This window comes from Camelus dromedarius, chromosome 2, assembly GCF_036321535.1.
Source record: "Camelus dromedarius isolate mCamDro1 chromosome 2, mCamDro1.pat, whole genome shotgun sequence".
Lineage (NCBI taxonomy): Eukaryota > Metazoa > Chordata > Mammalia > Artiodactyla > Camelidae > Camelus > Camelus dromedarius.
This window is the reverse complement of record NC_087437.1, coordinates 45,352,334-45,378,153: the sequence shown is the minus strand read 5'-3', so window position 1 is coordinate 45,378,153 and position 25,820 is coordinate 45,352,334. Positions and strand designations below refer to the sequence as shown.

The 25,820-nt window shown below is 35.9% G+C and overlaps 1 long non-coding RNA gene across 1 annotated transcript in view; it reads left to right on the top strand.

The window, feature by feature from the left end:
• LOC135318896 (uncharacterized) overlaps window positions 1-23,523 on the top strand; it is a 176,917-nt gene extending 153,394 nt beyond the window's left edge. Inside the window, exon 3 of the long non-coding RNA XR_010377298.1 lies at window positions 23,447-23,523. This is a non-coding gene — a long non-coding RNA (uncharacterized LOC135318896). The remainder of the gene's footprint in view (window positions 1-23,446) is intronic.
• Window positions 23,524-25,820: the final 2,297 nt, after the last annotated feature.

The following is a 25,820-nucleotide window of genomic DNA, read 5'->3' as shown; positions in this document are numbered from 1 at the left end:
ATTGCTTTAATTAATATTTGCATGGTGAGTTTGATCAAAAGTTAGGTTAGTTTTTCTTTTTTAATAAAACCACCCTGTGGTGTTCTTGAGTACATCATTTGCTGCAAAAAAAGTAAACCATTAGCATAATGTAGTCATAGGGAAGGCACATCTGCCCCTTTAGGCTGAGTGTGGAATCATTGAATGCAACAGGTGGATGGAGCTTTCAGAACCATTGAGTCCAATCCATTAATTGTACAAATGAGGAAACTGAGATGTAAAGAAGTGATGTGATTGGCACGAGGTCACAGAATTAAATAGGGCTGGAATTCAAAGGCACGATTCTGATTCACAGTTAGATCTTTTTATATTGCAAGGATTGAAAGAGATATTTGCTTTGTGCTGGAATGCTATCAGCGACTAGAAGAATTAAATCATTCTAAAAAAGAGGTGCCCTGATTCATTGTGTGTTTGTGTGCGTATATAAGCTTGCTCACTTAAGAGCTAGAGCCCTTTGACCTAAGGATTTTTCCCCTAATTGCTGTGATGGGTGCTTAGATCTTTGCTTCATTTTTTTATATTCAACTGGTTCTTAATTCTTGGAGGCTCCAAGTAAGATTTTAGAGGATTTCCAATTCTCAATCTCTAGTATTAAACAAAACCTTTTAATAGATTTCTGGGTTCAGATATTGTTAAAAATGAGAATAATGTTTAAAATAGGCCAGAAAGTAAAGTAGGATTTTTTGGACCAGTCTTATTATGGATGTCAGTATGATGGATGTCAGTATGATTCTCCAAATTTCCAAACACACATACACACAATCTTTTACCAGAATGGGTACTCAACTACACAAGAAAGATGCCTGAATATTGTTATTGCTAAAGAAGGAAGGTTAAAGTTGTATCCTGTCAAAAGGCTTGCTGTTATAATTTCAACACTCTGGAATTCTACAACAGCTCTGTCAAATGGATTCTTTCCTGCTGAGTAGACCAAATATTTGTCTATATCCCTGGATTTTTTTTTGTGGGGTTTTTTTTTTTTTTTTTGGTTTGTTTGTTTTGTGATTTTGTTACTAAAGTATATGTATAGCCAGAAGAGGTGATCATACTCATTGATAATATTAAAGAAAATAAAACTTTTTGAAAGCGATGGATTTATACAAATATTTCTGTGAGTGAGAAATTTGCTGGCTTTATTTCCTCTCTTGGTAGTTATAAGAGACCAAACCAATATCAAGGTGTCCTCTCCTGTTTACCTCCCTGTGTATTCCATGGTTTTCTGAGTAGATTAGAGCCAGTTTTTTACATCTGCAACTTAATGCCTGCCAAAAATTGACCATTCAGCGAGCTCATTCCCACTTTAATTGGCCACTCGCTTCTTTTTTCTGAGAACACAAGAGACCAATTGCACCTGCATTGAGCCTGATGGAGAGTCAGAAAAGGAATATTTTAACAATTCTATTCTGGTGTGTGATTCATCCTTCTTCACAGGAGTAAAAAACTGACATTGTCGAGTTGCAACGTGTAGAAATAGATTTGTGATTTTTTACTTGTATTTGTAATGTAAATTTTGTTGCAAAATAGAAGGTGATTTGACTCTTCAGTAACTCAGTGAATTTGTTCTTTGAATTTAACAAGCATAATCAAAAGACTTCTCTAGGCTGGTAATGCAAACTCATTGATGTGCAGGCTTAACCTTGAATACATGGAAAAATCAGGAAACAGCAAGTATAAAGCAATTAGTGTACAAACACATAAGAAAAGAGGAGCTGGTGGAATAAAGGTGACTTTGATATGAGGAAAAATACTGTAGATAAAGATTGCGTAATCTTGTTTAGATTATTATATATTTTTCCTTTCTGGCAGGATAGAGTAAGTAAGATACAGCGCCTTTTGGTCAGAACAGTAAAACTTCCATCTGATGTATTCATTAATCAAAAGCAGAGTGTGACCTGGATTGTGCAAGCCCACGGAGCATGCTTATTTCACAGAGAGATAAAGGGAAATAAGCCGAGTTGGGATGCGTAGGGGTTGTCATCATGTTTGTAAGCGTATTTTATTGGCTAAATAGAACAATTAGGTCACACTGTTCTGCTTAAAATCATTCTATAACTCTCCATGGTCTCAAAGAGAAAGTCCACGCTGCTCTAATTTGGCAAGCAAGGAGCCCTGTTCTCTGGCTGCTGCCAGCTCTCCAGCAATATCTCTCGTCAGCCCCTTCTACGGGTTTTATGATCCAGAAATGCCAAGCTGTTGGCACACAACCAGCTGTTCTTCAATTCTGTGCCTTTGGGTGATGCTGAGACAAGCCAAGGAATGCTAAGGAATACCAGGAGCTACCACAAGCTAGGAAGAAGCGAGGGAAGATTCTTTCCTGGAGACTTTGGAGGAAGGGTGGGCCCTCACAGTACCTTGATGTTATACTTTTAGCATCCAGGACTGTGAGAGAATGAATTCTTATTGTTTTAGGCCATCCAACCTTTGGTAATTTATTGTGACAACCCTAAGCAACTAACACAACTCCCATGTCTCTTGTGACAATGAATGACGAGCTAGAGCAGCTTGTTAACCAGCACTTCAGAAATGGTGACCTGATTGAAATAAAGAAGTATTTATTTGGGGTTTGTTAGGACTGTAGCCCAGAAGACACAGATTCAAGAAGCAGTTAAAGAATTGTGTTCCACTGGACTACAAAATGGGGAGGCTTATAAAGCTAAAAAAAAAAAAAAAAAAAAAAAAAAAAACCCACAAAGCAAAACTGTAAGATTACGTAAATTGTCTGTCAAGAATTAGGATTGAAACTGGCAAGAAGCAAGGGTGCGTGTTAAGCAAGGATTGCTTGGGGTTTGAAATGATTCCATAGTTGCAAAAGAGGGTGTACTTTGAAACCATAAACTGCAGCTAGCAGCTGCTAGCAGATATTGCTTTGAAAATGGCTAGTGGTGTCCCTGAGTTTGATACAGTTCAGAAAATTCAGGCTCTCAGGGATGCAGGAATGTGTCTGAAAACATGTCCACAATGGCCACCCAGCTCCATTTTGTTTTTTAAATAATGTTAAATATGTCTTCAAGCCCAATAAGGATAAGGCCACTAATGACACGGGTATTTCATGAATGATGTTTTGAGCCATCCTACCAAACTAAGAATCATGACAAGCTTAAGAGCTTGTAAAGAACAAAAGGGTATTACAGCTCCACCTTTGGTTTTTACCTTGAAACCTTATTTTACTTGCAAAGCCCTGGATTTAGCCCTTTCCATAGAGCCAAAGTGTAATGGTCACATCTTTGATTTGATAGAAAATAACTTGATCTTTCAACCCTGGAATTAGTTGGTTTTATATATGTCTGCCAATTTTTGCTTACAATCTGGCTAGTTTCCTTATCACATCTCTTGAAATTTCTTATCAAATGAAGCTGGTTAAAACAAACAAAAACTAAGCAGTTCATGCTTCTTACATCTTGTCTGAAGTTCTCCCCAACTCTACAAGTTTATTACATACATATTCTACCTTTCACATAGTATCTATGATGTTTTCACCAAATGTTATTCCAATACTATGGTCACTTTTTCAGCTTTTCACCACAGTTCCCACCATTTTTCCAGTCTCCTATAATCGTTTTCTTGTTGATTGTTAGCTGGTCCTAAATCCATTGCTGCATATTTTCAGTTTTTGTTACAGCAATAACCCACTTCTAATCAGTTGGTTACTTTTGCCTCAAAAATGTTGTATAACCACCACAAAACTTAGTGACTTAAGAAACAATCATGTATTCTTGTGAGTTGTCTGAGAGTCTGTTGACAAAATCTGTGCTTGACTTTACTTGGTCCAAGGCAAGTTGGGTACCAGTCTGCTGTCTCTCATTCTCCTTATATCAGTAGGCTAGCCAGGACACATCCTTCTCATGGGAAAAGCAATGTGAGAAGTCGTGCTCAACTTTTCTGTTATATTTGAAGACTCTTGGGCAAATGTCTGATGATACTCATTGATCAAAACAAGTGATAAAGTTGAGTCCCAGATAAAATACTCTGCTTATCACAAGACCAAAGGAAGACATAAGGAGAATCCCATCATCAGTATAGTAGGGAAATACACTGCTCCCATGGAGGTGAGGGTGGATATTTGCAAAACAACCTATTCTATTCTTTTGCAAAATGTGTAGGAAAATTTGGCTCATTGATAGATACTCTAAATGTCTCATCTCTTAAGGCTATGACCTGCAGGGCATAGCAGAAAAAAAAAATCACATCTATTGCTTTATATAATAGTCTTATATTTAATTATTAACTCACTCTAAGATGCGGAATACAATTCCTTATACTATTTCAAGCAGCTAAATTTAGTCTTCAAATACTTAAGGTCAATTCTCTCCATCAGATATCCAAAACTATCTCTTTGATTTACTTTTAAAAATTATCTTGATTGAATTAGATTAGTTGTATTAAAATAAACTATTTCAGTATTTTGGCAGTGAGTTACAAGGGAAGATTTAGCCAAAGAAAAAAAGGGATGTATTGAGTTGATTGTACTGACCTTCACTTTTGCATCAGCAAATTTTGTAAAAGAGAACATTTGAGAATAATGTGCACATGGTATATGAATCATTGACAAATATTGGCACCAATGCTATTGGTAACTATTTGGAGTTATAGTCACAAAAGGGGAACACATGACCATTTAAAAATAAGCATGTCTTAATCTAAGGTAATAATTCTAATAAGAAACCTAAATAATAACCCTAATGGTATATGTATTCTTGTCATTGGAAGTACATGAGGAAAGGATATAAAAAATCAGGAGTCAAAATAAACTTCAGAATCTGATTGTTGTAAGACATGGCAAGACTAATTATTCTTTGCTGTGGGAATTAGATCTAGGTTTGAGAGCTTTTTTAAGTAAGAACACTTCTCATTAAGTCTGAAGGATATATACTAGTAGCAGAATATTGGCAGTCCATGCCTCAGTGCTTCATGAAATTTTATCTTCATTTCAACTGTTGGTTGCCAAGTGACATGATATGAAAGGGCTATAAAATCAAACAAGGTAATGATTAAAATTCTATCTTCAGTGGTCAACTTCCATGTATTTAAGTTTTCAACCAGTGATTCTGGTTTAAAATATAAATGCTTTTGGAGGAATGGATACAGTGAGCTCTTTACATTTTGGAGTGAATGAAGCATAAGGCCATTTGGTCATTATAGTATTTGCTGCTTTGGGTGTAGGAGAGGAACTCAAAATCGGAAAAATGCGGAAAGAAAAGAGTGGGGGAATTAAGGCAAACTGCCCCAAATTGAAAATAATGATAAAAAAGAAAACACAGCTACCGTTTTGAAACTTTGACAGACTTAAGAACTTACTGTTTTTCCCTAACCTTAAAAAAAAAACCTATTAACAGATGACAGCTGAGTTCATTGATACTGTTATGTGCTCTGCTTGTGATAGGTGGCCTGTGTCATTAAGTAGAACTGCTTTTTGTGGGAGATTCAGCAACCGGAGCTACAATTCCCATTATTTAATGATTTCTGAGTACTCAAATCCAATGATTAATTCCCAGTCCTCAGTTTAGTAGAACTGTCAGCAGCGTTTGACATAGTTGTTCATTCCTCTATCCTTCCACTTTATTGGCTACTGGGAGAAACATACTGTATGGTTTTCCTCTGAAAACTGTGTGGCTGTTCCTTTTCCTTATGCTTTGATACTCCTTTCATCCTTCCATCCCACAAGTGTTGGCATGTCCCGCAGTTCAGTCTTTATACTTTTGCTTCTCTGTAATGACATTTATTTCACATATTCTATAGTTTAAATATCATTTATATGCTGATGACTTCCAAATGTATAGCCAGAGAACTCAAACCTCCTTCATGAAGTTCAGATTGTTATATCTAACTACCAACAAAAAATGTTTACTAAGAAATCTAATAGGTAACTCCAAATTAGCATGTTCAAAAATGAATATGCAATTTCTGTACCTAGTTCTGCAACCTGATTTTCTCAGTCTTCTCTTCTTAGTAAATTGTAACTTCTTTTGTTCAGTTGTTCAATCAAACAACACTAAGAGCTGGAATCCTTCAGGACTCCTCTTATGTTCATAGCTTATGTTGGAAATTCCTCTTGATTTTACATTCTAAGTATATTTAGAATATGATTACTTCCCACCACTTATACAACAACATTCCTGGTCAAAGCCACCATTATCACTGGCCTGAACTGTAGAAATAGGAATTGAATTGGGGATGGTTCCTCCATTCTTGTTCTTAATACCAAAAATGTTATATGTTAAATTTATCACCACTTAAAACCTTTTTTGAGTCCTAGACAGGACTATAAGACAAGAAAGTATGTAAGAAAGAAAATTTTGAAAGGAAGATATAAAACTGTCATTATTTGCAAGTGATGTGATTGTATAAATAGAAAATACAAAACATCTACCAAAAACTATTAGAATTACTAAGTGAATTAGCAAGGCCAATATAAAAGAATCCAAAGTCTGTATACATATATGTATAAGGTTAGTATACAAAGGATATAAAATCTATACACAAAGGTAAATAATATTTCAACTTATAAGCAACAGATTACAAAATAAAATTAAAATATTCTGTTTACCATAGTATGAAAACCATATTATTAAAGATACGAAAGACTTGTACCTTGAAAACAGCAGGGGAGGGTGGTATAGCTAAGTGGTAGAGTGCATGCCTAGCATGCATGAGGTCCTGAGTTCAATTCCCAGTATCTCCACTAAATAAATAAATTAATAAATACATGAATAAACCTAATTATCTCTCACACACACACACACACACACAAAGCATTTGAAAAGAGCAGAATATTTTTAAGAGAATAAATTAATAAATTTATTTAGATAAATAAATATAGAGATAGAATGACTCAATATTATACAGGTGTCAGTGCTTGCAAATTTTATCTGCAGACTTGGTACAATGCCAGTATAAATTCCAGCAGGTTTTCATTCTTTGAGAGAGTTTGAGTTAATATGTGTATACATCAAAATTGACAAGTAAATGTTAAAGTTTGTATATAAATTCAAAGGATGTAGAATACAAAACAATCTTTAAAAAGAACAAGTCAAAGATTTGTATTGGTAAAGTTTTGAAAGAATGAAATTAAGATGCTGTAATATTGGAGCAAGGGTGAGGAAATAATGAAAGAAAGCAGAAATTGCATATAAATATTCACTTGATATACAACAAAGTGCCACTGCTATTCAGTAGGGAAAGAAGATTTTTTTGTTTTTTTAAAAACAATAATGTTGGATCAATTGGATATTCAAATGGAAGTAAGTGAAACTTAGTGTCTACTAAACCCATACACAAAACTCAGTCACAAATGGTTTGCATATGTGAATGTATAAAGTAAATAATAAAGCTTCTATAAAAAGATATAGTAGAGTATTTTGAAGCTCCAGAGTAGGCGTAACTTTCTTAAATAGGACACAAAAAGCACTAACATTAAGAGGAAAGGATTAGATAAATTGGGCTTAATTAAAAGTAGAGATTTCTGTTTATTAAAAGACACTATTAAGAAAGTGGAAAAGCAGGTCACACACTGAGAGAGGGTATTAGCAATATATACAGAATGTAATGAGTTTCTGTATGTCAGTTTAAAAAAACAAGAAACCAAAAGTGAGCAAAAATCCTTGAATAGACACTTCAAAACAGGATATTCAAATGGCCCCTTCCCATATGAAAAGGTGCTCAACTTTGTCAGTCATCAAGAAAATGCAAATTAAAACTATGTCGCAATACTATTAACACCCTTAAAAGAATGGCTGAAATTAAAGAGCCTGATAATATCAAGTGTTAGCAAGGGCACTGTATATTTATACATTATACATTATTCCTGATACATTCTGTTTGGAGTTTAAATTGGTAAAAATCACTGTAGAAAATTCTTCAGCTGTTTCTACCAAATCCAAATACACTTACCCTATGATCAAGTAATTCTCCTCTTAGTAATATACCTGGAAAAATTAGTGCATGTGTACAAAAGAAGATATGTACTTAAAAATATTGCTGGCAGTTTTATTCATAATAATGTCAAATAGAAGCCACCAAGGAGGGGTTCAAGATGGTGGAGCAGAAGGACACGGAACTCACCCTCTCCCACAAATACATCTGAAATATATCTACAAATGCAATTCTCACAGAACACCTGCTGAACTTTGGCAGACGATCTTGTACAATTGGAACTACAAGGAAAATCTTCACAACATCTGGATAAACAGCAAGGTCCTATGTATAGCACAGGGAACTATATTCAAATTAGTCCTTACCTCTGAAGGGAGAAGGGATGTTAAATGGGAAGAAAATTTTTGGATTACTAGAAGTATTGTATACTTGATCAGGGTGGCAGTTATATGGTGTTTACGTGTGTGTGTTGGGGGAAGGGTGTATGTAAAATTCATCAAGATACAGGCATAATTTACTTCCTTTTTTGTGTGTTAGATTTTGATTCTAAAACAAAAAACAAAATTCCAGTGTTTTTCTATTTCACTGAGAATAATTCAAACATTTTACTAGGGCCCCGCAAAGTCCTCCAAAATCTAGTTTGTGGCCACCTCTCTGATTTGTCACCACTCTGCACCTCACCAAGAGAGACTATCTCTGGAGGCTGTCTTTTAGGAGTTTGGAACTGGAACAAGCAAAGTATAGACTTCTGACTAGTAAATACAGATACAGAAGCTGGACAGCTGGCCTGAGAAGAGGAAAAAGGTGGACAGGCACAGAAGGACCATTCAAATCCATAAAGAAGCTGCAAAAGTACCACCCCCACCCCAATAGCCTATGACCATGGAGAGCATAGATCTTTATCCATAACAAAGCAAAGATCTCAGGGTCCTACCTCTGAGGCAAAGGCAGTTCTCACAGAAGAAGGAGAAGGCAAACATATATTACCTAGATAATTAAAAAGTGATGGCTATGGTACTCTGTTTTCTGTTTTGACCTTTGTGTCTATAGATTCTCTTGTCCACTCTTGCCTTCACACCTGTCTCAGGTGTGCAGATGTGCCCTGGGGGGATCTTCTGTTAGCACAGCTCATTCATTTCAAGTGATAATGATCACTTACAAACTGGTCAGACTGCCCCCAAATCCATAAGAAATGCCTTTTCATGATTATGGTAGTTGTTTGGAAGCAGTGCCAAGCTAGAGAAGATAAGGAATCTGTCCTTGAGGGGCTCACAAGATGGTGGACTGACAAGGAAACCCACAATCACAATCGGGGTGTAAAGGGCATGAAAAGAACTCTGTTCTGATCTCTAGGTGCCACTAACCTAATGGCAGAGCAAAGGAAGAAAAGTGAACAGGGGAACCAGATAGTTTACACGTGTACAGCAATGTAACACAATTATTGACACAAATAAACTGTTCCTGTGTTTTTGTTTTGTACTGGTTGGTTTGCTTTTCATTTAAAGAAATAATGTTTGATTTCTGTCTAAAAGCATAAAGCTTAACTGTGTAGATAAATGGTATGCAAAATAAATAGTATTTGTATTATCGTTTTTTATTGTGTAAATATGTAAAGGTTTTTGGTTATAGGGTGTTTTAATGTCCTGTAATGTTGGTAAATAGTATTTCTATTAATTCTGTAACAGATATACATAAAAGTTGAATGTACAGCACAGAGAGCATTTTTTTCTGACCCATTTGAGATTAACTTGCCAGCCTTGCTGTATAACACTCCAGTACTTCATCCTACAAACAAGGACGGTGTTTAATAGCACTTAGTGGCATTCAGAAGTAGTATATTGTACTTTGTTCTATAATGAGCACATTCTCCTGAGTAACCGTAATATAACCATCAAAACCAGAAAGTTAATACTGATATATTTTACCATTTAATACTCAGGTCCTATTCCAATTTTGCCAATTTCCCTAATAATGTAATTTATGAATGACAAAGGACTCTAGTTCAGAATCACTCATTGCCTTTGGTTGCCAGTCTCCTACAATCTGCAACAGTTCTTCAATCTTCCCTTGATTTCATGACTTTGACATTTTTGAGGATTAAAGTCTAGTTGTCTTGTGGAATAGCCCTCAGTTTGCAGTTGTCTGATGTTGCCTTATATTTAGAGTCAAGCTATTTCTCATCCACAGGAGTGTTACAGAAATGACGCTGTGTTTTTCTCATTGTATCCTAGCTGGTGGCATATGGTTTCAGATTGTCCCATTACGGATGATGTTCACTTGGATCACTTGTTTAGGGGGATGTCTGTCAGATGACTTAACTTTAGAACTACTTATTTTTGAAGTTCATAAGTACTATTTAGGAAGTTACTTGGAATCTATGAAAATATCTCTTCCTTTTCAAACTTTTAATGCATTCATTCTTTATAACATATGGATTCACAGTTTCTGTTTTTGTTCAGTGGGTTATAATCCACTATTATCATTTATTTTGATGCTCAGATTGTCATATGATCAATTTGAGATCCTTTAAGCTAGCTGTTCTGTCCTTTTTCCATGTTCCATTGTTCTTTGAACACTTTCTTAACTTCTTAAAATAAAAATACTTCCAGGTGTACTTTTCCTGTCCCAAACCTGGAATAAGCCACCTCTCCAGGGATCTCTGGTTCTTTTGTCTATTTGATGCTTTTGTACGTATCCAGTCTCCCATCACTGGTGTTACTCCCTCCCTTGAGCGGATGCTGTCCTTTCCCTGCTCAGGATCTGATTTTCCATTCCTGCATACTCACTTTCCCAATTCCCTGGGATCACTCCTCACCCTCCGCAGACTCTGACATTGTTGGAATTCTCACTCCCCAAGCCATGCTGCCCTTTTGCAGTGACAGGATTCTCACTCTGCTTAGACCCTGCTCTGGACCATTGAGGCAACCTCTCTCTTCCCTCACTGCTGACATTGACCCTGCTTTATACACTGAATAGCTTTAAGATTTAAATGCTCAGAACAGGAAGACAGCCATACTGTATTTTTTACTGGTCAATGAGAACTTTGTGGGCCTTTTAGGAGAAGAAAATGCTCTGCTGGCACAGTATAAGGGTAACAGAATGGAAGACAGGAGTCTTATTCTCAAGGAGCTTTTCAGGGTAATTGGAGAGACAAGACGACTCATTTTATCTTTAGAATATTCTGTAAGGGAGAGATTAGCATCCTTATCTGAGCACAGCTATTAAGAATATGAACTTATTTTCTTTGAGGGGATAATTTCTTAGCAGTTTTGGAATACTATAAATGGAACTGAAGAGAAAAAGCTAATGTTAAAAATTGAGATGCTAAGCGAATTCTCGAAAGTCACAATGACAAATCACACTTCTTTTTATCTGACTTTTTCCCTGTTCAGAATGAGTGAATAGCATAGATGAGATCCTTTAGGGAAATAAAATCATATTAATTTACATCATTAAAATGCTACTGGGAACCCAACAAACCAAGAAAATAACCACAATCTTCTAGCATGATAATTCCATAAACAGGCCAAGTGTTTTCAATTTTCAAATAAACTATCAGACCGTGTTGGTGCCTTTCTTTGGCATATTAGAGAATTTTTTTTTCTGATTATGAATGTTAAGGACTCGATATAGCATCTAAAATAAATCTCATGTATTTATAATTCAAATGGGCATGAGGAGAGGTAGAAAGATACATGAGTATAAAGCTAACCTGTCAGGTAAGGAAGACAGCAAGCTGTGATCATGGTAATCAGGTTTGTTCTGTTGCCTGTGACCAAAAAGCTACCTGAAAGCTCTTAGGTAAACTGAGGGATGTATTGACTTACATAACCAAGAATTACAGAAGCCTAAGTGGAAATGACTGAAAGCAGAACTCTCTTGTCACTAGGGCTTTTTTTCTCTTCCTTCCATTTCTGGTCTCTGTGCATTCCCTTAATGCTTTCCTACCACTGACCACTTTTCAACATGTGACTATGGAGGGGCCACTGAAAGATCTAGGTTCAGAGTTTGCAGCTTCATTACCAGAGGAGAGGATTTAACCATCAGCAATGCTTGGAAAAAGTTCAGAGAAAGAACTCTAGTTGAGTGGAAATATATCACACATTGCTTAGTCCAATTTTTTGTGGCACAGGGTTGGAGGATACCATGTATATCCAAGCTGGGATATGTGCCCCTCTCTAGGGTGTGAGTAATACAAAATGTCATTAATTGAAGCCCCTGTTAGAATCAATGATTAATGTGTGAGTGAAGTAGTTCCCCCTAGAAAGGGAGGATAGCATGGATGCTGGGGAATTACTGTGAGCCAGGAATCCATGCCAATGCATATTTACTATAATTTCTAAATGGGCTGTCATGGACTCAGTCTGAACAAAAATAATATAACCTAGTAAGAAACATCATCATTTTGGATCTCCAGGTAGCACAGATACTCAGCTGTTTAGGGAGTGAATTCACAGCACTTGGTGACTAGTCTGTCTGGAATACTTGTCCAGGTAGCAGCTGGGGACATGAGTCAGCATACTGTATACTCCCTTAATGTAGATGTATAATGATGAAAAGTTCCAGATAGGAAAAATATTTGAGATACAAGAAGTCTGTCAACTCTAATTAAGCGATAAAATGGACAGGGATAGGAAACATAGGAACAAGGGCATACAATATCTAATGAGATGATAGTAATATGCTGTTAGCACCCGATGGGAAGGAATTAAACTATAAAAACTATAAAAAAAAAAAAAGGTAAAATTGGAAAGTACAACTCAACAGTGAAGGAAGTTAGCATCAGCCTGTGTGGGGTGTCAAATTCAAACTGGATAGGAGAATTAAGCAATGGTGTGTCTTGAATCCAGGAGAGACTGATTAACTCTAGGGACCTCACTATGTCAATGTTTGCAGTGAGAAAAGTCACTTGGTTTCAGTTTTCTGCCCATGTCCAAACCTTTAGTCAATGTGTAAAATTTAGCAGCTGATATGGTAATTTTAACATGTTTGGGAAAATAAAATTATTTCTTGGTGAGCTCTTTTTCACCTTGGAAAGTTTCAGACTTATGTTTAGAGATAAGCAAGTCTATTAAGTTCACTTTCTACAAATCTTCTGTTAAGTTTAGAAAAAATATAGGTATAATTGTTATATATCATATTTTAAATATTTAACATACTTTGACATATTATACAACAGAATAATCTTATGATTCCAATTAAAATATACAATTGAGTAAGTGATTTTTACTGTTATAAGTTTTAAATAGAAATGTAAAATACAATTTGTATATGTTTGTAAACATTAGGAAAAATTAAAATAATAAGATTTGCTAGAGAAACTTAAGTAATGGCAAACATTTTGCTTACTAAGGGTATTTGAATTTGGTAAAGGAAAAAAAAAAAGCCCTAAATATAAATGCACTTTACAAGATTAAAGAAATTCAATTCAACAAGCAATAAAAATCTTAAAAGTGATTTTTAGGATTTATTAGAATAAAGTAAAATAACAGTTTGTAAATTAAACTTAAAAGCTTAAGGAGAGACTTCTGATTCTAGGAAGATAGACATAATTCCCCCTATTCTTCTCACTAATTACAATGAAAATCCTATATTTTAATACTTAAACATCAGAAGACTCTGAAAGGTAGAAAGAGGTAAGCATACTGGCTAGAGACCTTGGGACCTGAGAAATGACCCTGTGGTTAGTTCCCTGGGTTTTCTTTCTGCCTCATAGATACTTGTAGATAAAGAAACTGGCAACCTGGAAAGGCTGACAGTTATGGACAAAAAGTCCTCCTCAAAGCCTGTTCTATCTAGCCAAAGGATCAGGAAGGGGGGAGTCTAACAAGACAGAAAACTTTTAAACAACAACCACTTTACTACATCCAAATACCATAGGAAAAATGTTGCCTCACTTCTGCCTTCACCATCAAAGGCAAGTGGAACATCTAGGCTTCCACACTTGCCAGGCTGTACCGAGGTGCCCTGATCCCCCTCCCGGCATATGTGTTAGAGAGGGCCCAGCGGGAATCTTACTCCTGATGAGTGCCCTTCCCCTCCCCGACCACGTAAGTGGAAGCAAACTGGGGATCCTTGACTCGCACCTCACCTGGTGGTGATGAGGCACCTCCACACCTCCGGCTGTGGTGGGGTCAGAGGAGACTAACAGGAGTCAGGGCTCTCAAGATTGCCTAGCACTGATGAGGCCACCCCCATGAGGCATCAGTGGGGACCACATGGGGAGCCAGAACGTCCATCCATTCCAGCAGTAACAAGGAATCTCCTCCCCAAGCAGGGAAATCTGGACTTCTACTTCCACCTGGTAGTACTGAGGCAGCACCCCTCCTTCATGACAAAGCGGTGTCAAAAAAGCCAGCTAGAACAGAAGGTTTCCATAAGATCCAGCATTCTATAACTGAGTCCAAAAATGTCCAGGTTTTAATTTTTAAAATTTGCTTATCATCCCAAGAAAACAAAAATCTCAAAATGAATGAGAAAAAGGCAACTAATAGATGCCAGAACCCAGATGGCAGAGATGTTGGAATTATTTAACAAGGATCCCAAAGCAGCCATGATAAAGTTGCATCAATAAACAATTACAAAAAGCTTAAAACAAATTGAAAAATACCAAACCTGAGCAACAAAATAGAAGATATAAAGCATAACCAAAAAGAGAATTTAGAACTGAAAAATATAATAAGCAAAATATAAAGCTGAGTAAATGATGTCAACAGCAGAATGAGGAGGAGAGAGAAAGAATCAGCAAATTCTGAGACAGAACAACAGAAATCGCTCAGTCTGAAAAACGGAGAGGAAGTAGGTAAAAAGTAAATGAAGAGATACAGAGACCTGATGGACTGTAACAACAGAACTATACATAGTGCAGGGCTGAAAATGTAATCAAAGAAATAATGGCTGAAAGCTTTTCCAAATTTGTGAAAGGAGAATTAAAAAACTTATAAATTTAAGAAGCTGACAAACCTAAAACAGAATAAATTCAAACAAATCCAGGCCAAGACAAATAGTAATTAAAATTCTGAAAAGTGAAGACAAAGAAAAATCTATAAAGCAACCAGAAAGGGGGAAAAAAAAAAAACCTTACATACAGTGGAAAAAAATTCAGAAGACTGAATTTCTCATCTGAAACCACTGAAGTTAGACTGAACTGGCACAAAATGTTTTACGTGCTTGAAGAAAAGAATCGCCAATACAGAGTTTTATAGCTGGAGAAAATTTCCTTCCGCAATGAAGGGAAATCAGAAAACTGTTTCAAATGAAGGAAGACAAATAGAATTTGTTTCTAGTAGACCTACCCTAATAAAGGGCTAAAGGAAGTTTATAAACAAAAAGGAAACTATAAAAGAAAGAACCTTGGAACATCAGGAAGAAAGGGAAGGTTAGGCAAAATTATGGGTAAATGAGAATAGATGTTCCTTCTTATCTTGAGAGTACCAAAGTAGTGTTTGACCTTTGAGGAAAATTTGTAACACCGACTGATGTGGTCCTAAACATATCTAGAGGAAATATTTAAGAAAATCATATTCCAAATAGATGAGAGTAAATCATCATAGGGAGGTAATTTTTGTATATTAGGTCAAACTAGTAAAATTTTAAGAATTAGACTGTGGTAAGTTGTGTATATATAGTGTAATACAGTAACCACCAAAAATGGAATACAAAGAGACACTCAAAAACACTCAAGATAAGTGAAAATGGAATTTTAAAAATAAGTTCAAATAAACCATTGGAGGGTAGGAAAAAGAAAACAGAAACATAGTGAAGAAACAGAAAATAAAAATACCTTGGCAGATTTGAACTGACTATATGCTGTCTATAAGAAATTCAGTTCCAATATATCAATATAGGCAGTTAAAAAGTAAAAATTTAGAACTACATATATCATAAAAACCAAACAGAGATAGTCAATATGGCAGGGTTGGTATTCTGGAAAAATTAATATCGAAATGAAACAAGGGATATACTACAGAACCTACAGATTTTGAAAAGTTAATAAGGGGGTACTATCAAAAATTTTATACCATATATTTGACAAGGTAGTTGAAATGGACCACTTGCTGAAAAACACAAACTACCACAATTCAGCTGGTGTGAAATAATTTGCATATCTCTATAACTGTTTAGGACATTAACAAATAGAATCCAACAATGTAAAAAAGAATTTAACACCATGACAAAGTGGGCTTTATTCCAAGGATGCAAGGATGGTTCAGTATGCAAAAAATAATCAGTGTAATCTACTTTGTTAACCAGCTAAAGAAGAAAAATCACATAATCATATCAATTTATTCAGAAGAACATTTGCACAATTCAACCGTCATTCATAATAAAAACTATCAGTGCACTAAATATAGAGGTGGACTTCCTCATCTTGATAAAGAAATACGACTGCACTTAGAGATGGAAACATGTCAACACCATGCCCCTCCCATTGCTCTTAGGATAAATTTCAAATTGCCTGATTTGGCCAGCTAGGCATGGCATGAGCAGGTCTGTCTCACCAGCCTCCTCAGGGGTGGCTCTTACCTTCTGCCAGGCTGACCACTATCTTTTATTCCCTCTAATAGAGCCTTCTCCTCTCCTCAAGGCCTTTGTAATGGCAAAATTATAGAGGTAATTAAGTTCAAATGAAGTCATCAGGATGGGCCCTGTTCCAGTATGACTGACATTCTTGTGCAAAGAAGAGATTAGGACACAGACACATACAGAGTGAAGACTACATGAAGACACAGGGAGAAGATGGCCATGCACAAGCCAAGGAGAGAAGTTTCAGAAGAAACCAGCCCTGCTGACACTTTCAGCTTGTACTTCTAGACTCCAGAGCTGTAAGGAAATTAATTTCTGGGTTTAAGTCTTCCAGTCTGTGGTATGTTGCTATGAGAGCCCTAGCGAACTAATGCAACACTCAAAACTCAATAGCAAAAAAGCCAAACAATTGCATGGTAACATGGGCAACTAGATAAATAGGCTTTTCATTAGAGAAATACACATATTTCAAGTAAGTACATGAAAAAATAGTCAATGTCAGAAGCCGTTAAGGAAATGTTAATTGAAACTCCAATGAGATACTGCTACACATCTATCAGAATGCTAGAATTAAAAGTACTGACAGTGCCACATGCTGACACAGATGAGAACAACTTGATCACTCATACATTGCTGGAATGTAAAATAGTATGGCCATTGTGGGAAACTGTTTTTTTTGCTTCCTTGATAAACTAAACATGTAACTATCATAAAACCCAGTAGTGCACTGCTGAGCATTTATTCCAGAGAAATGAAGAATTATGTTCACACGAAAAGCCTGTACACAAAGTTTGTAGAAGCTTTTATTCATAACAGCCAAAAATTAGATAGAATCCAATTGCCCTTCAACTCATAAATGTTAAAATAGTGTTACATTCATACAATGAAATACTACTCAGCAATAAAAAGCAACTATTGATACATGCAACAATGTGAATGAATTCCTGGGGGTGTGGGGGAAGCCTATCTCAAAAGGTTATACATGCTATGATTCAATTATGTAATATTCTTGAAATGACATTATAGAGATGGAGAAGATAACAGTGGTTGCCAGGGTTACGTAGGTGAAGGTGGAAGAGTGGGGAGTATAGTTGTAAAAGAGATCCTCGTGGTGATGAAAATGTCCTGTGTCTTGATGTATTGATGCCAGTGTCCTGGCTGAGATATTCTATCATTGTTTGGAAGACATTAACATCGAGAAAAACTACCTTTTCTACCTTACGGGCCTTTTTTTCTTTCGTTTTGAGACACTTGCAGATTTACGATTAGGGCATTCTCTCTACTGTAATAGTCTTTTGGATAAAGTCTCTCCTTATCTAGGTGCCTGTTTGCTTTTACTTGACAGCCATTTTGATGGTGGAAAGTTCTTAGTTTCAGAAAGACAGAAGAAACAGCTCAGATAATATTCTGACATGACATTTAAATTGGGAAAATTTGATAGGGAAATTATTTGACCAGTCTACCTCTTATTTACTTAAAATAATCATCTGGCCCCAAGTATTTAAAGTTATCATCTGGTCCCAATTAAAGTAATCAAATTATGGAGGACCAAGAGAGGGAAACCATTTGAAATTTTGGCAGGTTCTGACAAACTATCAAACTGGAAACAGAACCGTAAGCCAAGTTTTATATATTGTAGTTTAGTGGGCACATCGTCATATCCACTGCATTCTAATTCTTGATCTCAACTGTCATTCCAAATTAATTTCCAGATATTTTCTTTGCATTGGTCAGGATTGGCTGGGAGTCAGATTAGGCTTCACCTGTAGGGAAAAAGCTTCAATGTCTATATTCGAGCCAGCTGGTAAGTTAAGAAACAGACAACTAAAAGATGCTAAATTTTAGCAAGAAAGTAATTTATGAAAATGCGCATACTGGTCATTTCACATATACAGTCTTCAATCAATCAATATCAGCAGATTGATTATAAGAAGTACACCAATTTGTCACCTCTAGGGGGATCGCAGTTGTGAAATCATGTGAAATGTCATCAAGCCTCTGAAAGTTGGTGAAAATTCCTGTGGACACAGGCAGACTATGGGGAGTCTCTGTCTACGTTCCTATTTTTGGTAAGAACCTGGCAGGTTCCAGGATGCCATATGAAGGAAACTGTGTTCACTGAATAGAGATCAGTTTCCATCTTGGCCTACTTAAATTTCAAGGAACCCAGAAATGTTTCAAGGCTCACATTCTACTCAACAAGCTGATCTGGTTCAGGTCAACATTTCCAATAACCAAATCAAAGTAGCTTGCTCTCTAAATTCTTCTGCACTTTACTAAATCCTTCCTCCAATGATTTCTTTCCTACACTTCTTTCTCTCTTCATTGGGCACAGATAAAGTGTTACTATTGCATGCAGGCCTCCAGAGTGCAGGTCACCCAGAAGTTCACATCATGATGTATTGCAATTGTTTTCCTCAACAGTCAGGAGTTCTCAGAGACCCAACAACTGTGTTGTCCTGAGTACTTTGTAGGTGAATTAATGTTTCATGAGTGAATGACTGGGGAGTGAGTGTAGGGAAACAGAAGGTACATTCGGGAATCTGGAGGCTGAACCTCTGTGTATTCATTACTCTACCACTTAGCCCTAGCTCATGCAGGGTCTTTGGCATCTCATTTCTGATTTGTTGGTTGAACTAGTTATTTGTTTTATTGTATTTATACTTTTTAATTCTTAGGTGTTATGAAATTAATACATGAATACTTTCTTCTATATAAGTTGGTGAATAATACTAATTGGTATGAATGAATAATAATAATAATATTAATAATTGATTTCTAAACCTAAATCATCCTTTGACATCCCCTCCTCCATCAAAAATACTTTTATTCTTTCGCTGGAAGCTTGAAAGTAACAGTAACACTATTATTTGTTTCATATGCATACTTTTAGAGGGTTTAAAGTATTTTTATTTAGGGATATATGAGAGAGAGAAAAAAGGGAAGGAGACATAAGAACATATAGCTGATACCATCTTATATGTAGTAATGTTTTGAGTCTTGTTACTGTCATTATTTCACTTAGAATGCTAATGTTTTATAGATTTTGCTGCAATTTGCTATTTTTAATCAACAGTATTTTTGGAGTTTTCTCATTTGTGGCTCCGTTAGTTCCATGATACCTGATTTTACCCATAACTTGTCTCTCATTGATGGATTCCTGTCATCTCTATGTTTCCAGAAACAGCTCCTGTCTCAGACTTGACTCAAGGCTACAGCCTTAGGCCCCAGTGACCTTGATTCGCTTCCTGTTTACACTACCCCTCCAGTAGACTTTGCACGCCTTCTTCAATAATACAAGATGTTTTGCAGGGTGTATGTTGTATTCTTCTTTGGTATTATAAATATATAATGAGAAAGTGAATGCCCTTCTAGGGGATTAAATGTCAGGACCTTTAGAGTATTCATGCACTAAAACAACTGCTGAGATATAATGTCTCTACCATTTTTCTCCCTTTGATTATATCCAGCTGAAAATTCTCATGAAATCTTCTTATGTAACTTTATAAAATAGATTAGATTTTCAGAGAAACTCGTTTTCACATGTGTAGCATTCACTTGGTGCTGAGAAATGTCATAACAAGAATGGGAAGCGTTTTTACCTTAAATTGACAGTTTTGCCTTTCTACAGTTAGCGCTTAAGGTAGTTTTTTTTTAGTTATCATGTTTTCAAGTAAGAAAGGAAAAAAAATTAAGATAGTTTGCTATTTTAAATATTGTGAATGAAATTTATATCAAGCATCCTTTTAGATATTAGAACACTCTGATCAATTATTTAAAAGGGAGTTATTAATTTCAAAGGTCAGAACATTCCAATAAGCTTGGCATTTCTAGACTATATTAGAAAAATAAAATTGGAAAAATAGGAGCCAGTGAAATAAATTTTCAAATAGGCAGCTTTTCAAAAGATAGATTAATATAAATTAATTTGTTAATATGAAATATAAAATTAGAAGGACATCGGTAAATTTTTGTGCACCAGGAAATTAAACCAAAATGGCTAACATTTCATTGTCTAGTTGAGGTTCTAAACCAATGCTATTCAAAATTGCTTATTTATTCTTATTACACAAATATTTTAGCATTCTATTTTTGAGATCTACTTGACTGTCTTTAAGTATTATGATATGACAGTGGCTTGCACAGGGTCTGCCACAGACCAGACACTTGTATGAAAAGACTTCACTGAGAGTCCCCTTCTGTCCACAAAATATCTTTTGCAAATGTTCCATGAAGTCTAATGATCTCCTCATTAGCAACATGCTTTAAAGGTAAAGCCTAGTCTCCAGAGGACTGCTGTGGGAGATGTTTCCCTGTGCAGAGAAGCAAGGGCTGTTGTACATTTGCATGTATGATTATAGGTCAGATTCATCTTAGCTGCTCCTTTGGAAAGTAGTCTTGGTCCTGAGAAGATGGAATAACAAGTTGGCAAGTTTTATTGGCAGGAAGGCAGGAGGCATTTGACATGGTGCTTGGCTCTTGGAGGATGGGCTCAGCATGATTGCTCCATGGGCCTGGAGAACACCAGATGCCTGGAACTGGGCTTCAATGTGTTTGTGTCAGCATGTCTAACTGTGGGGCACCTAGAGGTCATGGCATAAGTGGGGCCTTGGAGGCATGAAAATCCATTTCATTGTCATACTTTGTCCTTGGCTTGACACTGGGTTGCACACTAAATGTTTTCAAAGGAAAATGAAGTATTAACTTCAGCCTAGTGCTGGGACACAGCAAGGAGAGTAGATGCAGAGGGATGGCATAAATGGATTCAAAGTTATCGTCTAAGATACGGGGTGAAAACAGCTATCACAGTGACCTCAAATGCATTTTTAAAAATTGAAGCATTTAATTGAATGCTTGAACTTAGGCATTTAAGCTTTAAATTTTTATGGAGACACAAAAAAGCTAGGATAGTAATATTTGATTTTTTGAGTAGTAAAAATCATCTGTAATCATTGGTTGATTTTTTTATGCATTTTCCTACTTCTACAAAATCAATGCCAGCTGGCAAACATTTGTTACAACCTATTTGCAAATTTATTGCTGGAATTGCACAAATTTGCAAAAGTTGAAAATGATTTTTAATAAAACCATTCATTCAGTTAAAATGTAGAAAATAAAATTAGGTTAATAAAATAGCATTAGGTTTAATTTAAACTTTTATAATTTTCTTTAAATCACTTTAACTTGTGAACGCAAATGTAATTTTTAATTATTTCAGAGTCTAGAGATTTTAATCACCATGGAGGCAGTAGATTCTCTTAAATTATTTTTAGAATTCCTTTTTTAATAACGTAATATGTATGCAAAAGTGTTAACGAAAGATTGGCCCCATCCCTGACAAGCCAAATAACCCAGAGACAAGGAGCTTAGAAGAAAAGAGGCAAAGGGGACTCACAGCAGGCTAGTGCCTTCAAAACTGTGAGCCTACCTTGGGGATGGGGTGGGGTGGTTATATAGCCATAGGTCAAACAATAAAGCATTGATAATAACTGTCGACTAAAATATATGCACAGCCTAAAAGTGGAGAATTATGTTTTACTTGGCGAAAGGACTTCAACCGGGATGACAGCCTCTCAGATGCTAGGAGGGACTGCTCTGAAGAGGTAGGGGAGAAGCCAGGATATGTATGAGCTTTACGACAAAGACCAGGTAGTTGGAACAATAAAAGATTGCTTGTTATCTAAAGAAAACCAGGCATCTCAAGTTAAAGAATTGAGTGCTTTTCTATGTATGGGAGGAAGCAAACATTTGGGCTCACTGAATTCATTCCTTTGACAAGCACCTAGCTATCTAGGGCCAGTATCCTGTCCTTTCTCATTCTGAGTCCTTTGAGGGTGCACCATTGTGAGTGGCTGCAGGGGCTGGGCTGCAGGCTTGTCTTCACTGTAGGGGTGGCAATTTGAGAGTTTCAGCATTCTTTGTTTACTGATACGGTTTGCAGTATTTTCGTTCACACAATCAACAGAATCATTTTCTCATCAGAAGACAGAATGGCATCATGATGCCTTCAGGCGACCAGTTCTATAGAGGCTAGCGGTTAGATCTCTTTATCTCATAAGCACTCAAGGTGTGGTCTCTTGGTAATTCAGGATATTTTGTAAGGTTATAGTCCTGTGACCTTCTCCTTGGAGAAGGACTTAGAGACCAAGCATGATTATTACTTTCAATTACTTGAATAAAGTAGAAATAGTAAGATCAATAGCTTTAGTTTTAACAATGGGCCTGGAACTGTGAGTAGCAAGCAGTCAGTCAGGTCAGTTGAGGACAAGCATAAGAATAAGCAATCTGTTAGCCTAAATGTGGCCATTTTATTAATCCTCCTTCAAAAGTGCAGATACCAAACTCTTTATAGCTGGCAGAGTTTTCACAAACTGCGTACCCCTGTATAGGTAGGTCCTAGATAAAGAAACAGAACATTACTGTCCCCCCAGAGTGACCTTTTCCCCATCCTCCTTGTCCCTTACAGCCACTTTCTGACTTGCCCAAACATTATCACCACTTTGGCTTCTGACAGCATAGATTGGTATTATTTATTTTTATGTTATATATAAACAAAATTATATAATATGGATTCTTTTATGCCTAGCCTCTTTATCTGAATATTATGTGTGTGAGACTCCTTCTCTCTGTTGCGTGTCATTATAGATCGCTCACTCTCATTGCTTTCAAGTATTCCATCGAGCAAATATACAGTTATTTTATCCATTCTACTCTTGATGGATATTTGAGTAGTTTGGGGCATTTTAATTTGTGCTGCTATAAACATTCTAGTGTCTGTCTTTAAGAAAACATATGTATGCACTTCTGTTGGTTATATGCCTTTACATAGAATTGTCACATCATAGCTCACTCCTGTGTTCAGCTTTAGTAGGTAACTCCAAACATTTCTCTGAAGATATTGTTGCAGTTGATATAGTCTGCAAGTGTCATATGAGGACTGTGGTTGTTCCAAAGCTTTCTAAGAGAATTTTACCATTTTTTCTTTTTTTTTTTTTTGTCCTCTTCATTTTAGTCACTTCAGCATGTACTTGGTGGTGGCTAAGGTTTGAATTTGCATTTGCTTGATGGCAATAAGCAAAAAGGGAGCACTTTCAACATATTTACTCGTCTGGATGTCTGTGTGAGTATTTGCCGTTTCTCATTTGCACCTTGTGTGTATTTTTCTTTGCATATTCTGGATAAAAGTCTTTTGTATAGACAAATACTTTCTCCCATTTTGTGACTTGCCTTTCTACACTCTTAATCATCTCAGTTTAAAAGAAGTTCTGAATTTTAATATAGTTTAATGTATCATTTTTTAATGACTAGAACATTTTATGTCTTAAGAAAGGTTTGCCTATTTCTTGATTATGAAGATGTTCTCTCCTAAGATTTCCTATCAAAGTTTTATTTTTTTTTTAATAGTATCATGTGAGTATAAAGATATTTTTTTCCAGATAGCTATCCAAGTGACCCAGTACCTTTTGTTGAAAACACTATGCTTTCTTCCTTTGAACTTCAACTTCCCCTTGCATTTCTGGACTCTGTTCTGTTGCCTGGATAGTTTCTCTGTTCACATACAAATAGCATAGTCTTAATTATTTAAGCTTTATGATAGATCTTGATATCAGATAGTCCTCTAGCTTTATTCTTTTAATTAAAGATGTTTTGACCATTCTTGACCTTAGCATATTCATATAAATTTTAAATTTGTCTAGTAAATTTCTGAAAAAACACTGGGGAATAATTTTTTTTAAATTTTAATTGCCCTGTTTATACAGATTGATTTAAAGAAATTGATATCTTTATGTTATTGAGTTTCACAAATTATGAACTTGATCTGTCTTTTCATGTATTTAATTTTTAAATCTTAATCTTGTTTCAGTTGCTCATTTTGGTAGCTTTCTTTCTGAGTAATTACTTTTTAAAAATATTATTGTAAACTATTTTAAAAATTTACAGTTTCTTTCTGTTGCTGGTATATAAAATCAGAATTGATTTTTATATATTGTATTCATATCCAACTACCTTGATAAGTTCATTTAATTATTTCATTACTTCACCTGGAAATTATTTTAGACTTTTAAAATCGTATTTTCTGTAACAATTCTTTAACTTCTTTCCCCTTTGCCTCATTGAATGGACTAGTTCACCCAGTACAGTTTTTAATAGAAATTTTCTTGGTTCTAATCTCCAGAGAAAGTATTCAAGTTTTACTGTTGATTATGAGGTTTGCTGTTGGCTTTTTTTTCCAAATAGAAATTCTTTATCAGGTTAAGAGAGTTTTCTTCTATTCCTACTTTCCTAACATGATTTTTTAAAGCCATTAGTGTGATATGGAGCACAATTTCATGTTTCTGATGAATAGTAAGGCCAAACAAACCAAAATGTTGAAGTTTGGAACAAAGAGAGATTTATTGCAGAGCCAAACAAGGAGAACAGGTGACTCATGCTCTAATACTCCAAACACCCCAATGGTTTTTGGGGAGAGGTTTTTATAGACAAAATTTGGGGTGAGAGCTACAGGGTGTGTTACTTCCTTCTGATTGGTTGGTGGAAAGGTAACAGGGCGGTCCTCCAGGAATCTTGTGCTCAGCCTGAATTTGCCATCCTCCATCTGGGTGGGGGCCTTAGTTCCTGCAGAGGAACTCAAAGGTATTGCTATGTATATTCCTCAAGGAGGAACCAGGACCCTGCCCCATTGCTGCACTATTGTTTCTTGACTTCTCCTCCTTTGTTTCTGCATTCCATCACTTCCCTGATTAGCTACTGATTGAATCTGCCCTTTAGAACTCTAGGAAGGTCTAGGAGGCTGAATGAAGCCTGCTTTGTACGAACAAGTAATGGGGACACTGAAAGGATTTGTACCCAGGAGGGCCCCACAGGGTCCTGCTTGGTTTCGAATGGATATTGGATTTTGTCAATTTTTTTGTATTCAGTAGGATAATCTCCAACTTTTCTCATAATTGTGTTGATGTTGTGAAATACAATAATTAGCTTTAAAATGTTAAAATAATAGGTTATACCTATAATAAATCCAACTTGGTTAAAATGTGTTATCCTTTCTGTGTCACTGGATTCAATTTGCTAATACAGTGTAAATAATTTTTGCATCTATGTTAATGATAGTTATTGGTCTGTAATTTACCTTTCCCATGATATCATTGTCAGGATCTTAAAAATGCTAGGAATTCATTTGATATTTTTCTACTCCCTGGAAGAGTTTGCATAGTTTTTGGGATATTTATGGCTTATCTAAGTAAACCAAATTAAAGGTTCAACACTAGGACCACGTCTGAGCATCAGGAACTCTGGGGGAAGTATACTGTTTGAGTGGACAGTCTTCTCCATAGAGATTATGATGGTGGGAGGAGGGACAACTAGAAATGAAGGAGGATTAATAAAAT